The following is a 14,374-nucleotide window of genomic DNA, read 5'->3' as shown; positions in this document are numbered from 1 at the left end:
AGGGCATGGTGCCCTAAGCCTCCTTGACCCCAGTGGCCCCAAGAGCTTCCCAGGCTGGCTGGTCGGAGCACCCACAAAGGAAGCCCCTCACTCTCAGGACCTCTATCAGCGACAAGCCAAAAGATGCTCAGATGAGCATCACAGGGGCAAGCCTCACATGCACATCAGAACAGTGTAGACACAGGAGATCTTACATATACTTTTCATACTTTTGATGTGCTTTAAAATGGGAAGGGCAGGGACTTCCCTGGCGGTCCAGTGGTTAGGACTTCACACTTCCACTGCAGGGGGCCCAGGTTCGATCCCTAGGCAGGGAACTGGGATCCCGCAAGCCATGCTGCACAGAGCACGGCCAAAATAAATAAATTAATTAATTTAATATAATATAATATATAATATAATATAATATAATGGGGAGGGCAAACGCAAAAGCCCACAGGGCTTGGCAGAAACAGCAGGTCTGTGAGTGGAGGAGAGGTGAGTAATTGGCACACCCCATGCCTGTCCCCAGACACTCAGAGCCACCCTCTGTTTAAAACACAAGCATGGCCAAGCCAAACAGCAAATGCCTGGGTGGGCCACAGTCTGCAGGGGCCAGCTTGTTTGTGACCCTGCAAAGCCTTCGCTCCCCAGGCTGGTTTTCTACTCAGTGACCCATGCTTCCCACCCCTAGTGGAGGGGCCGGGTACGGGCGGGAAGTGGAAACTTCTAAGTGGACAGGGAACCCTTTTCCAGAAGTATGGGCAGGAGGAGGGAAAGCCTGGTTTCAATGAATGCATCCCAGCTTTGGTCATTCAGTATGTATTTTAGTAAGCGCCTACTGTATGCCAGGGGCTGTGAGAGGGAAGAGCAAAGGAGATCAAGCCCAGCCTCAGGGACGGGCATACGGCGGGGAGTCGACACTCAAAATCAAAGTTATGTCAATGCCTGTGTGCTAAAAGTCCGTTAAAGGGAAAGAAAAATATGCTGGTGTTTGAAGGATATTTAAATTTCACGACACAGAGGATTTTGGAAAGGACAGGATTTCCCCAAATCCCCGTCCTTTCCTGCACAGGGGAGTCCAGGGTGCCCCTCCAATCTCACAGTCCTGCAAAAATATCACTGAGAATGTCATTCAGAGCCACCAGCCACCCCCCACTTCACTGCAAGAAACTGCCGTGTCACCCCCGGCTTCCTCTGAGGTCTGTGCCTTTATTTATGACACTGTGTTCATTTCAGAAAGAAGGAAGCAGGGAACAAGATCAAGCCCCTGTCTGATAGGCCTGATTATATCTGAAGATAAACAACTCATTTTCTCCCAGGGCTGCACTTCTGGGGTGTTCCCCCGCCCATCTGCTTGAGTCTTTGCACTTAGGGGCCAGTGGGATACGAAGAGAGACATCCAGGGAGGAAGATGGTCCCCGTAGGGCTGCTCGTGGTGGCCAGAGGTCAGGGCTGCCAGAATGGACGTCAACGGGGCAGGCTGTGTGGAGCCTGGGCGTTCCTCCAATGAAACATTCGGCAGCCGTGGACAAGCACAGAACAGGCTGTGCATTCTGATGGGGGCAGAGCTCCAAGATACATTGTTTAGCACAAAAGCAGGTACAGACCTGGGCGTGCAGTGGGGTACCTCATGCACAAAATAGAAAGGGGAATAAGTGTGCAGCTACATGCTCGTCTGTGCATGGCTACTTCCGGAAGGGTATTTATTAATTCAGGAGTACCTGCTGTGTGGTAGTCACCATGTGAACTAGGCTCAGGGAATTCTGCCGTGACTGAAATAGGCAAAGTCCCTGCCCTCCTGGAGCTGACATTCTGAAGGTCGAGATGCATAAGGAAAACGAAACAAATGTATCATACGCTGTATTAGGAGGTGGTATCTGCTCTGAGAAAAAGTAAGTCAGGAAAGAAAGACACAGTAGAGGTGAGGGAGGGAACCATGCGTGCAGTATCTAGGCAAAAGCCCAATGTGCAGAGGGCACAGCCAGTTCAAAGGCCCTGGGGTGGGAATGTGCCTGGTGTATTCAGGGAACAAGAGTGAGGCCAGTAGGAGAAGAATGAATGAGTGCACAGTGAGGATGGAGGGATGCTGTGGGAGCTTGGATGGTAAAAGGACGCACAAGAGACTGATACTAGGCGTTGCCTCTGGGTGGAGGGGGCGCGCCTGGGAGTTGGGGTTCGGATGCGGGGTGGGGTGGGGGGACAGCAATTTGCTTTGACCACATCCCGAGTGGACTGTATAAAGATGCATATTGAAAGTTCTTTTTTATTTTTTTTTAAGCTTGGACATCTGGTTTTGGACATCCCTGCATGCGCTTCTGGATTTTTTCTTGAGATTCAAGGAGGTCTCCTTTCTGGCATCTTTGCACCACATTTGCTGTTTTCCAGCCTCCCAGAGAATGTTAGGAATTAGCCCCTGGGTGGCCTGACCTCCCGGTTGGGCCTTGGAAACCAGCAAAAGCCCCAGCCTTCCCAGGGTGGCGGCTGTGCGTGGACGTCCAGACAGTGTAAGAATCCACATTGCAGGGGTTACCACATGCGGTTCTCAGAGCAGCTCTGCCTTGAACCTCCCTGCATATGGGCCTAGAGCACAGGCCCCTGGTCAAGTCAAGATCAGAACTCAGAGGCCTGTCCACAGCCGGAGAGGCTGGAAGTCTTGGAGCTGGGCATGTGTGTCTTTCCTGGGTCCCCTCTGGCTTTTACCCAACAGAACCAATAATAACTCTCATTTTAAAAATATCAATGTGGCAGGTTCAACTGACTCAGAAGGGCCCTCCAGGCCTCTCAGCGCCCTCGGGAATTACTGAAGACCCAGCACTGCGTGTGCAAAGTGTGCAGAACCCTAAAATCCCAAGGGAGGGTCCATCTAGCAAGCAAGAGCAAGTTGAAATGGAAAGGATTCATGGTTTTGAATCAGACAGATCTGGGTTCTACTCCCAACTCTGACACCTCATTAAGTCACTCAACAAACATGTATTAGGCTGGCCCCAGGACCCAGCAGTGAACGGGACTCACATGGAGCTAGCTTTCTGCCAGGGCAGTGTCTTTTCCTCCCTCCTCCTGGCGTGCCTTCCTGGACAGCAGAAGCCAACACTTACGTTTTCCAGACTCCCTTGCAGAGAGAGTTCTGTGTGGATTCTGGTTCCAGCAATCCACAGGTAGCTCTAGAATTCAGGACAGTTATCCACGGGGTAGAGAGAGAGTCCAGCCATTGGACTAGGTGCACTGTAGTGGGGCAGGTTCTGGAACTGGCATCTGAGGGCAGCACCTCATTCAGAGGGTGGCTTCCCGAGGGCAGCAGCTCCCCTGGCAGTCCAGCTCTGCAGTGTGTCTCTGAGTGTCATTGTCTGGAAGCTTTGCCTCAAGTACAGAGGCCACTTAATACCCTGAATGGCATTAACACCCTTAATATCCTTCAACCACCAGAGCCCGTTCTCTTCCATGTGAGATTTAGGGACTCAGAAAACAAACAAGTGGGACTTTCCTGGCAGTCCAGTGGTTAAGAATTCACCTTCCAGCGCAGGGGTGCAGGTTCCATCCCTGGTCGCAGAGCTAAGATCGCACATGCCTCGTGGCCAAAAAACCAAAACATAAAACAGAAGCTATATTGAAACAAATTCAATAAAGACTTTAAAAATGGTCCACATCAAAAAAAACTTAAAAAAAAAAAAGAAAAGAAAACAAGCAAAGAAAGAAAGAATAAGGTTAAAAATGGTGGTGATTGCCAAAAGGAAGCTACCCAGGGACCAAGAAACCTGGAGGGAAGAAGGGAGAAGGACAGGCTTGAGGTTAGGTAATCAGGGAGGAAAGGCCTCCCTAAGGAGGTGACATCTAAGGTGGCATGCAGAGGTTGAGAAGGAGGCAGGTATGCAAAGGCCATACCGTGGGAAGTGACTCGCTGTGTTCAAAGAATGGATAGAAGCCCAGAGTGGCTGGAGTGTTAGGAGCGGCAACCCATTTTACTTCCCTGGGCCTCAGTTTTCCTCATCTGTAAAATGACTCACTGCCTGGCCAGCCTTAACAGGTGGTTTCAGGAATTCAGTGAGCAAAGACAGCCGAACACCCTTCAGAACTCCAAAGAGCTGGGGCACTTCAAAATCTTAAAGATCTTTCTTCAAGAGCTCTTTCTATCATGAGCCCTGAGCTAGCTCAGCATTTCCCAGGGTTTATTGACCTACAAGAGCTGCATAGCATAATGGTTAGACACACATACCCTGGAACCATACTGCCCGGCTATGTTACCTTGGGCAAGTCACTCAACCTCTCTGAGCCTGTTTCCTAATCTGTAAAATGGGGAACAATAACAGACCATCCCTCATAGGATTACTGTGAAAATTAAATGAATCAATGTGTGTAGATCAGGCAATGTCTGGCACATAGTCTTTTATAAGCATAAACCCTTTATGGTATTTCACTGAGCCTCATAACCTGGTAAGATTGGAACTGCTACCATCCCCCCTATACAGATGGGAAAATTAAGGCACAGATGACGAAACTAAGGCTCAGAGAGGTAAATCACCAGCTCAAAGCCATCAATGGGAAGCAATTCACCTTTAACCCCAGCTCTATCTGACTCCTGAGCCTTCCCTGCACCATCCCACAAGATCCAGTTGGGTCATTGCTTTGACTGTAATTTCCACTGCTCAGAGGAGGCATTCATACCAGTGATCGAATGGGGGTGCAGGATTGATGTCCCCGTGCCCAAAAATATGGCTCACTGTCCCCACCTTGGTCCCCTGTGCATTAGAACATTACTCAGAATCTGGTTGGTATGACTCATCATTGTCATAGCACCTGCCATGCCAGAACAATCAGTTTCACTAGACTATGTTGAACAGGCAAGAAAGCAAGAGGGACAGCAGCAGGGGAGGGAAAGAGCCTGGGGGAGACTACCCTGACTCTCATCCCCACCCTCCCCGTCTCTGACTCTGCTCCAACACACTGGCCACCTCAAACACACCCAGAATGCTGCCTAAGGACCTTTGCACTAACTGTTCCCTCTACCTGGAATGTTTTTTCCCAGATGGCCATGACTTGCTGTCTCACCTCCTACATGTCTTTGATGAAATGGTGTCTTCCTACTCTTTCTAAAACAAGCCCCTCCCCAAAGCTCTCAATCCTCCTCTCCTGCTTAACTTTCCTCCTGGTACTTATCACCTGGAGACCTGAGACACACTCCCTGATCTCACAGGGACCCTCTTCTGGTGAGAGGCATCAGACAAATAAACAAATCAATACACAATGGCATGTTGTAATATCAGCTAGTATTGAAGGAAGAAGAATAAAGCAGAGGGTGACAGAAGGTGGTCAGGAAAGGCCTCTTTGAAAGGAGAGAGCCAGCCATGAGGATATCCATGGAAAAGGCATTTTAGGCAGGGGGTACAGCAAGTGCAAAGGTCCTGAGGTAGAATAGATGAGCCTGGCAAATATGAATGTCCTTGTACACCACACAAGGAGTCCAGACTTCCCCTATCAGCACTGGGGAGACCCTGAAGGGTTTTCAGTAGGACTGTGGTCAGGTCTGGGTCATGTTTCAGAACAGTTATCCTTTTGAGCAGCACGAGGTGGGAGGCCTTGCAGTGAGAAATGATGTGTCAGGTCAGGGGCAGTGAAGTGGGGAAGAGGAAACAGATGTCGGGGAGGTTCAGAAGGCAGGATGTAGATGACCCATCCCCCCGGCATCCAAGCACAGGGGGAGACCTGCAGGGCTGGGCGTGGAGACAAGTCTGGGCCAGGCGAAGGGAGTGGAGCCCGTTTGTACCTGTAAAACTGTTTGCTTTGGCAGCTGCGTGGAGGAAAAATTTCAGTTTATGTTCCCTGTGATTCCTTTGAAGCTATTTATGGAAAGGCTTACACTGAGGGTGCAAGGCCCATCTTGTTCTCAAGGTCATCGGAGTCCAAGCCAAGCCGGTGAAGGGTGTCTGATGCAGGTGGATCAGGCCTCCTCTCATCCCATCTCATTATCATTCTTAATTTCTCCTTGCCTCAGTTTCCTCCTCTGTGAAATGGGTATCATATAAGCCCTTTGCTCTTCGAGTGGGCCTGAAAATTTTTTTTTTTTTTTGGCTGCATTGGGTCTTCATTGCTGCTCTCAGGCTTCTCATTGCAGGCTTCTCTTGTTGCAGAGCACGGGCTCCAGGGGCATAGGCTTCAGTAGCTGCAGCACGTGGGCTCAGTAGTTGTGGCATGTGGGTCCTAGAGCGCAGGGGCTTCAGTAGTTGCAGTGCCTGGGCTCAGTAGTTGTGGCTTGTGGGCTCTAGAGTGAAGGCTCAGTAGTTGTGGCACACGGGCTTAGTTGCTCCGTGGCATGTGGGATCTTCCCACACCAGGGATCGAACCTGTGTCCCCTGCATTGGCAGGTGGATTCTTAACCACTGTGCCACCAGGGAAGTCCCGGGCCTGAAAATTAGATGAGATGCTGATGTAAAGTCTTTAGCACAGTGTTGGGGCCACATAAATGTCAATCTTACTCATTTTATTAGTGGTTACCAGGAAGGGGAGAGGTGGGCGTGGGCTGGAGGAATCAGGGATGACTTCCTGGCAGAGGCATGACTAGTGCTGGGACTGGTTAATAACAGCTAGGGCTGGCTGGGCTCTTACAACATGCCAAGTTCATGCTTGAACTTCCTGAATCCGTGTAAGAACCCTTAGAGGTAAACACAATTATCAGCTTCTTGTTATAAATCTCCTGTAGCTGCTATAACAAATTATCACAAACATCGTAGCTTAAAACAACACAAACCTATTACTTACAGTTCTGGAATCAGAAGTCTGAAATGAGTCTCATAGGGCTAAAATCAAGATGTCTGCAAGGCTGTGTTCTTTTCGAGGCTTTGAGAAGAATCCATTTCCCTGCTTTTACCAGCTTTTAGAAATTGGTGGCCCTGCATCACTCCAACCCCTGCTTCAGCGTCACATCTGCTTCTCTGACTCTGACTCTCCTGCCTCCCTCTTATAGGGACCCTTGTGATTACATTGGGCCCCTGGATAATCTCCCTTTTCTGAGATCCTTAACGGAATCACATCTGCAAAGTCCCTTTGTCATGTAAAGTCACATATTCACAGGTTCCGGGGATTAGGATGTGGACATCTTTGAGGAGGTCATTATCCTGCCTATCACACCCATCTTATACACCAGAAAACCAAGGTGAGAGAATCAGCCCAAGGTCACCTGGCTCAAGAGTAGAGCGCTGGCCTTGAACCAGGTCTCTCAGACGGCAGAGCTGACAGTCACCACCCTTTTGGGATTCTGGCTTTGCTGTGTTTATTATTTGAACCTGCATCTGGGTGCTCCAGCCACTCTGCTTCACCAATTATTTAACAAATATTCACTGAACACTTATTTTGTTCCAGGCACTGGAGATACAGCAGCAACCAAGACAGGAGAACATTCCTATCTGCATGAAGCTGACGGTCACTCAGTTGTATCCATTACAATCCAAGTAACAAAGCCCAGCACACAGCAGCTTGAACAATGAGATCATCTGTTATTTCACAGAGCAGGAAATCAGGAGGAGGAGGTAGTTCGGAGTTTGGTTTATTAAGTGCCACTGTCATGGACCCCCAGTTTCTTTCCATCTTTTTTGTTTCCCATCCTCAGCTTTGTTCTCTTCTCAAATTCCCTTATGATCACAAAATGGCTGCCAGCTAATACATCCAGACACAACAGCCAGTAGTACCTGGAGAACAAGAAACCTTTCCCCAAAGCCCGCTGCCGCCTTTTGCTTGTGTATCATTGGCTAGAACTGGATGCCATGCCCATGGCTTAACCAATCTCTGGAAAAGGAACTGTGATCAGATAAATTGCCTGAGACCAATCTGGCTCCTCCCCAGAGCTGGGGATGTGTCGCACTGTGTCACATGAAGAGGCATGGGCCTTTAAATAAAACCAGGCTCCCACAGCAAGAAAGAAGGGGATAATTACTCACTCATCCAATCGCCTGAGTTCATATCCTGGCTCTGCCATGCTCCCTCTGAATAACTCTCTAGGCCTCAGTTTTCTTATCTGTAAAATGGGTATAATAATGGGACCTAATTCATAGGATTGTTATGAGAATAAAAGGAGTCAATGCCTGCAAAGCCTAGCTCTCAACATACCTCAGCTACTATTACTTTTCCTTCAACCTACTCCTCAGGGTGGGGCTCAGAATATCAATTCTTATTCCATTGCCTTGACTCTAGAAGATGTTTTTCTCGTTTCTCCCCAAATTAAAATGGAAAGCTGCCCCAAATGACTGTACTTCAAGACCCCATCCTAGAAGCCAGTGGGGAAAGGACTCACGTGAGCCCTCTTCCCAGAACCAACAATAATTTGAGAGGTACTCACTAAGAGCTGGGTGCTGGCTAAGTGTCTGGCACACAGGACCTCTCTCAACTTCACCTTTATCAGCTGCCAGTAACAGGTGAGGCCCAGAGACACAGAGCAACTTGGCTCAGGTTACCAAGAGCAGAAGCAGAGAAGTAGGATCTGAACGCAGGTTTGATGGGCCCTGAGGTCCAGCCTGCAGACGCATCACTGTGCCCTGTGCAATGTTTTAAACATCTTATTGGCCAGAATTGGGTCACATGCCCATTCCTGAACCATCCCAGGCAAAGCGGATTGGCTCACTCTCACACTAATCAGAGTCTTGCCTGGAGCTGGGGGCGGGGCTCAGCTGCCCCTGAGGTCTTACAGCTGGTGGAGAAGCCCCATAAAATCAAGGTCCCTCCTGCTGGGTAAAAACCAGCAATACTGCCTACGCCAGTCTTTCCAGAAGTGTGACATCTGTACTGCTTGATGGCACGTGTGGTGATTTTAGGTGATGAAATTTTTAACAGATTTTAGATAAACAATTTTAATAGTTATTAGGTTTTTGTTTTGTTTTGTTTTTGTTTTTTTGCGGTACGCGGGCCTCTCACTGCTGTGGCCTCTCCCGTTGCGGAGCACAGGCTCCGGACGCGCAGGCTCAGCGGCCGTGGCTCACCGGCCTAGCCGCTCTGCGGCATGTGGGATCTTCCCGGACCGGGGCACGAACCCGTGTCCCCTGCATCGGCAGGCGGACTCTCAACCACTGCGCCACCAGGGAAGCCCCCAGTTATTAGTTTTTATAGTAGTTATTATTACCTTTTATTTGTGGCAAGTGATACTGAGTTTTCTTTTATGATAGCTATAGAATTGCCTTTAAAAATAAGTTTAGGTCCCACCATTAATTAAAAATAAATAAATAAATACAAGTTTAGCCAAATTTTCATACACTCGGGTGGGAGTGTCAAATGGTTCAAGTACTTTGGAAACTCTATCTACTATGTCTGAACATACACACACCTTATGACCCCAGCACTTTCTATCCCAGGTATATACCCTTTAGAAATGTGTCCGTGTGTTCATAAAAACACACACAGGAGGATGTCTACACAGGGTATATTCATTACATCCCAGGATAAAAACTCCCCCCCAATACCCATCAACCTAGAATGGATAAATACATTGTGATATATTTACACCATGGAAGGCTACACCATAGTTACACATGACAACGTGGATGAAACCAGACACAAAGGAGTCCAAACTGTAAGATTCTATTGACTTGAAGTTCCAAGTGAGGCAAAACTAATCTGTGGTTAAAAGTCAGGATAGTGGTCACCCTTGGGGGTTAGTGACTGAAGAGGTCTGGGTAGGGGAGTCCTGTGACGGTTAGGGAAGGTGGTTTTTCTTGAAGTGAGTGCTGGTTACACCAGTGTGCTCATTTGATGAAAATTCTTTAAGCTGTACATTTGAGACCTGTGACTTTTTTTGTCTGTCTAACATACTTCAGTAAAAAGTTCTAGAAGGTAAAGCACTTTAAAGAAAAATATTAGGGGCTTCCCTGGTGGCACAGTGGTTAAGAATCCGCCTGCCAATGCAGGGGACACAGGTTCGAGCCCTGGTCCGGGAAGATCCCACATGCTGCGGAGCAACTAAGTCCGTGCGCCACAACTACTGAGCCTGCACTCTAGAGCCCACAAGCCACAACTACTGAAGCCCACGTGCCTCAAGCCTGTGCTCCACAACCAGAGAAGCCACCACAATGAGAAGCCCGTGCACCACAACGAAGAGCAGCCCCCGCTCGCCGCATCTAGACAAAGCCCACGCACAGCAACAAAGACCCAACGCAGCCAAAAATAAATTTAAAAAAAATTTTTTTAATTAAAGAAAAACTATTAATAAAAAAAAATATTAGCTAGACAATAAAGCCAATGGTACACTGGCTTATGAATATGTGGAGGTTTTCAGGAATGACTGAAGTCTGAGAAGCTTATACCATCGTTATTATCATGCCTATTTTTGGTGGTTGGAGTCACATGAACAGCAAACACCTGTTGTTGATGATGCACACTAAGGAAAGAGGCTGAGGAGAACAGACGGTGCGTAGAGAGGGCTGTTTGCTTAAAGATTATTTCATTTAGCATTCAATGGAAGTAAATCTGTCTTCAGTTGCTGGGATGGCCTCTTGACATCCTCTTTCTTTAGAACAGCCTTGGGAAGGCCCAGCCCAGTCTCAGCAAATATGAGGCATGCCTACTATCCCTCCATATTCCACTCCCAGGGCAGGCATTGCTAATCGATCCTCTCTCTTGTCCATTGATTCCAGGCAAAGCCTTTAATTCTTCGGAATACAATGTCAAAGGGAGTTGCGGCAAACAACTGCAGCTGGCACTTGGCTGACATTTACTTGACATTCCAGATCTAAACCTCTGCCCCGTCTTAATCAGGAAGATATTAAGCCATGGGTCCCACCTCTGCCTGGGGCACACCCAGGAGACCCACCATGACCAGGGTGTGTGGAAGAGGAGAGGTTGACAGCTTCTGCCTGAGACTGTAGCTCACGCTGTGTGTTTCGCGGACACCATCTCTCTGCTCGTGGTCCTCCCTGCCCAGCCTGCAGCTGCCTTTTTGCAACCTCACCTCTGCCTCTTCTACACAGCCTTCACTTGTAGGCAGAAGGGCCTCGCATGTGTCCAGCTGTACGACCCACATACAAACAGATCCCACAAAATCACCATCTAGTTTTCATAGCCAGAGTACTACCAGTCAGTGAACTCTTGTTTTCTGTATTAATGGAGGCATGGAACACAGGGAGAAAATAGCAGATTCATTTTGACCTTGGGATGCCATTTAGGACTCTCTTTCGTGCAAAATCTTTGCATAATTAATCGTAATTTGATTAGGCTGTGTTTTTGCTTGACAAGCATCCATTCCTTCTCTTCCCAATAATGGCATCTCAGTTTTCCTTTAGGGAACCTTTCCTCTCTCACTACTAAATGAAATAATCTCTAATGTGGTTTGGATAGAAGATATGGCCCAACTTGGGCAGGTCATGGTGATTGTTTCAGGAATGGGTATAAGACACAACTGGGCCAATCATAACTGGCCCAGTAACTGGAGCATTCAGTCAAGAAGTGCCCCCCTTCTGCTCAGGTTGCCAAGATGATAAGAGGTAACCTAACAGCTGTTGGCACCATCTTTCCTCCACTTGAAGAAATCCAACCTTAGAATAAAACCAATACAAAGGAAAGCAGACCCAACATATGGCAGGATACAGATTCCCAATGATATCATTTAAGCACCTGGATCCAGCTGTACCCAAAATCCATACCATACCTCTAGACATTTCTGCTTAAGACTATTTAAATTGGATTTATTTCCCTTGCAATCAAAAGACTCTTGATTGGGCTTCCCTGGTGGCGCAGTGGTTGAGAGTCCGCCTGCCGATGCAGGGGACACGGGTTCGTGCCCCGGTCCGGGAAGATCCCACATGTCGCGGAGCGGCTGGGCCCGTGAACCATGGCCGCTGAGCCTGCGCGTCCGGAGCCTGTGCTCCGCAACGGGAGAGGCCACAACAGTGAGAGGCCCACGTACCGCAAAAAAACAAAACAAAACAAAAAGACTCTTGATTAATACTGGTTTAAGTAAGTAAATAAATAAATATTAAAATAAGTCTGAGTAGCTTTATAAATAGACAAGAAATTATTAAGGGAAATGTCCTAAAAACATGTGGGATAGGAATAATATTGTCAGATAAAGCAGATGCAGAAGACACAAGGCAGACAATCAAGGAATTGATAACAATTCCTCCTATAAAGATAATGAAACCACTATTCAACAGATCCTTTAGGAGGATGGGGTCCTAAGGGGCCATCTGCTCTACCAAGGGGTCTCCCCTTGAAAATAGGAAATTGACATCAGTCAACGCAAGGTAGCTTAGTGAACCCATGTTAGCTTCTTGTGATTATCATATTTTCTTCTAAATAGTCACGAGCCATCTGTGTAAAGCTCTGTTCCAGAATTCTGCTAAGAACTCTGGCTGTCAGACATACCCCATCTGGGGTTTCCAGAATCCATATTATTTTTCCCTTTTAGAAAATTGGGGTCTTTGCCCATCTTCAGGCTCTTCTCTCGCGTCTTTTTTTACTGTCTCCCTGCCAGCCATGAATTCAACTCTCTCTATAGAACATATCTTCCTCCTGTGGTATTTGAAAGAACATTTGTCCTCAGTGGTGAAGGCAGAGCTGCATCAAAGATGCACAATTCAGTGTTCTTACTGTTTCCTGAGCACGTGACCCCCCAACACACACACACAAGGGATCCATCTTTGACATCTCATTATTTCCCCTGAATTTCTGACATCCCTCTTCTTGTAAAATTCACCTGAATACCTTATTACTTGTTAAAAGTAACACACACATATGATAAAATAAGTTCCAACAGACCCAAAGGTCTCCTCCACCTGGGCTTCCAGCCCCCTGACTCCCATCCCCAAGAATGGCCAGAGTTATCAGTTTTTCCTTCCAGAGATATTTTGTTGCATATACCAGGATATACGTGCGTGTACATATATGTGTTTGTATGCCATACATATATGTGTCTCCCTGACACTTTTTTGCGTGCACGTGCGGTAAGAGATACATAACATAAATTTACCATTCATGACATTTAGCATATTCACCATTATCACCACTATCTAGTTCCAGACCATTTTCATCACTCCAAAAGGAAACTGGTACCCCTGAAGCAGTCACTCTCCATTCCTCCCCTCCCCCAGTCCCTGGTAACCACCAATCTGCTTTCTATCTCTATAGATTTACCTATTCTGGATATTTCCGATAAATAGAATCTTACAGTATGTGGCCTTTTATGACTGGCTTCTTTCAATTAGCATCATACTTTTGAGATTCATCCATGTTGTAGACTGTGTCAGTTCTTCATTCCTTTCTATGGCTGAAAACTATTCCATTGTATTCATAGCCAACATTTGGTGTATCCCCTCATCTGTAGATGAACATCTGGGATGTTCATACCTTTCAGCCCTTGTGATTAGTGCTGCTGTGAACATTCGTGTACATGTATTTGTTTGAATCCCTGTTTTCAGTTCTTTCTGGATATACACCTAGAAGTGGAATTGCTGAGTCATAGAGTAATTCTATGTTTAACATTTCAAACTGCCATATTTTCCACAGTGGCTGCACCATTTTACATTCTCATCCACAATGCATGTGGGTTCCAATTCTTCCACAGCCTCACCAACACTTATTTTCTGTTTCTTTTTTTTTTTCAATAGTCATCTTAATTGATGTGAAGTGGTATCTCCTTGTGTTTTTTTTTTGTTGTTGTTGTTGTTGTTTGCGGTACGCGGGCCTCTCACTGCTGTGGCCTCTCCTGTTGCGAAGCACAGGCTCCGACGTGCAGGCTCAGCGGCCATGGCTCACGGGCCCAGCCGCTCCACGGCATGTGGGATCTTCCCGGCCCGGGCCACGAACCTGCGTCCCCTGCGTCGGCAGGCAGACTCTCAACCACTGTGCCACCAGGAAAGCCCTCCTTGTGGTTTTGATTTACATTTCCTTGATGACTAATGATACTCTCCTTTTTTAACACAAACATAGACTTCTATACACACCATTTTGCTTCTTGAATATTCGCTGAATGATCTATAATTGGAGCTTATTCTATATCAGTTTAATATTGAATCCATGTTCTTCCCAGAGCTGCATAGTAATCCACTGTCCTGCCTCACCAGCCAGTCCCCTACTGAAGAGTGTAAGAATGTATCAGTCTACGCATTCCACATAATGCTGTAACAAACATCCCCCAGTGTACATCTCTGTGGGCATTCCTCTGGTTTTCTAACTTTTCTTCCCTGAAGTCAAGGGCAGCCCCCTCCCTGCTAATTTCTATCTCCAAGAGTCCTTCATCTTGGTCTCCCAGATTCGGCAACAAGAAAACCAACAAAGATGAGTGTTCTTTCTGAGATCTCATTTTATTCCAGGCACTTCAGGTTCCATGCGTCACTCCACTTATTTCCCCACTGATTCTTTGAGATGACTTTTTTAACACCCATTTTTCAGGGAGGGAGACTGGGTGTAGGATCCCCCACTGAAC

This window comes from Hyperoodon ampullatus (assembly GCF_949752795.1).
Source record: "Hyperoodon ampullatus genome assembly, chromosome: 13".
Lineage (NCBI taxonomy): Eukaryota > Metazoa > Chordata > Mammalia > Artiodactyla > Ziphiidae > Hyperoodon > Hyperoodon ampullatus.
The sequence above is the reverse complement of the archived record's forward strand: the minus strand, read 5'-3'. Positions refer to the sequence as shown.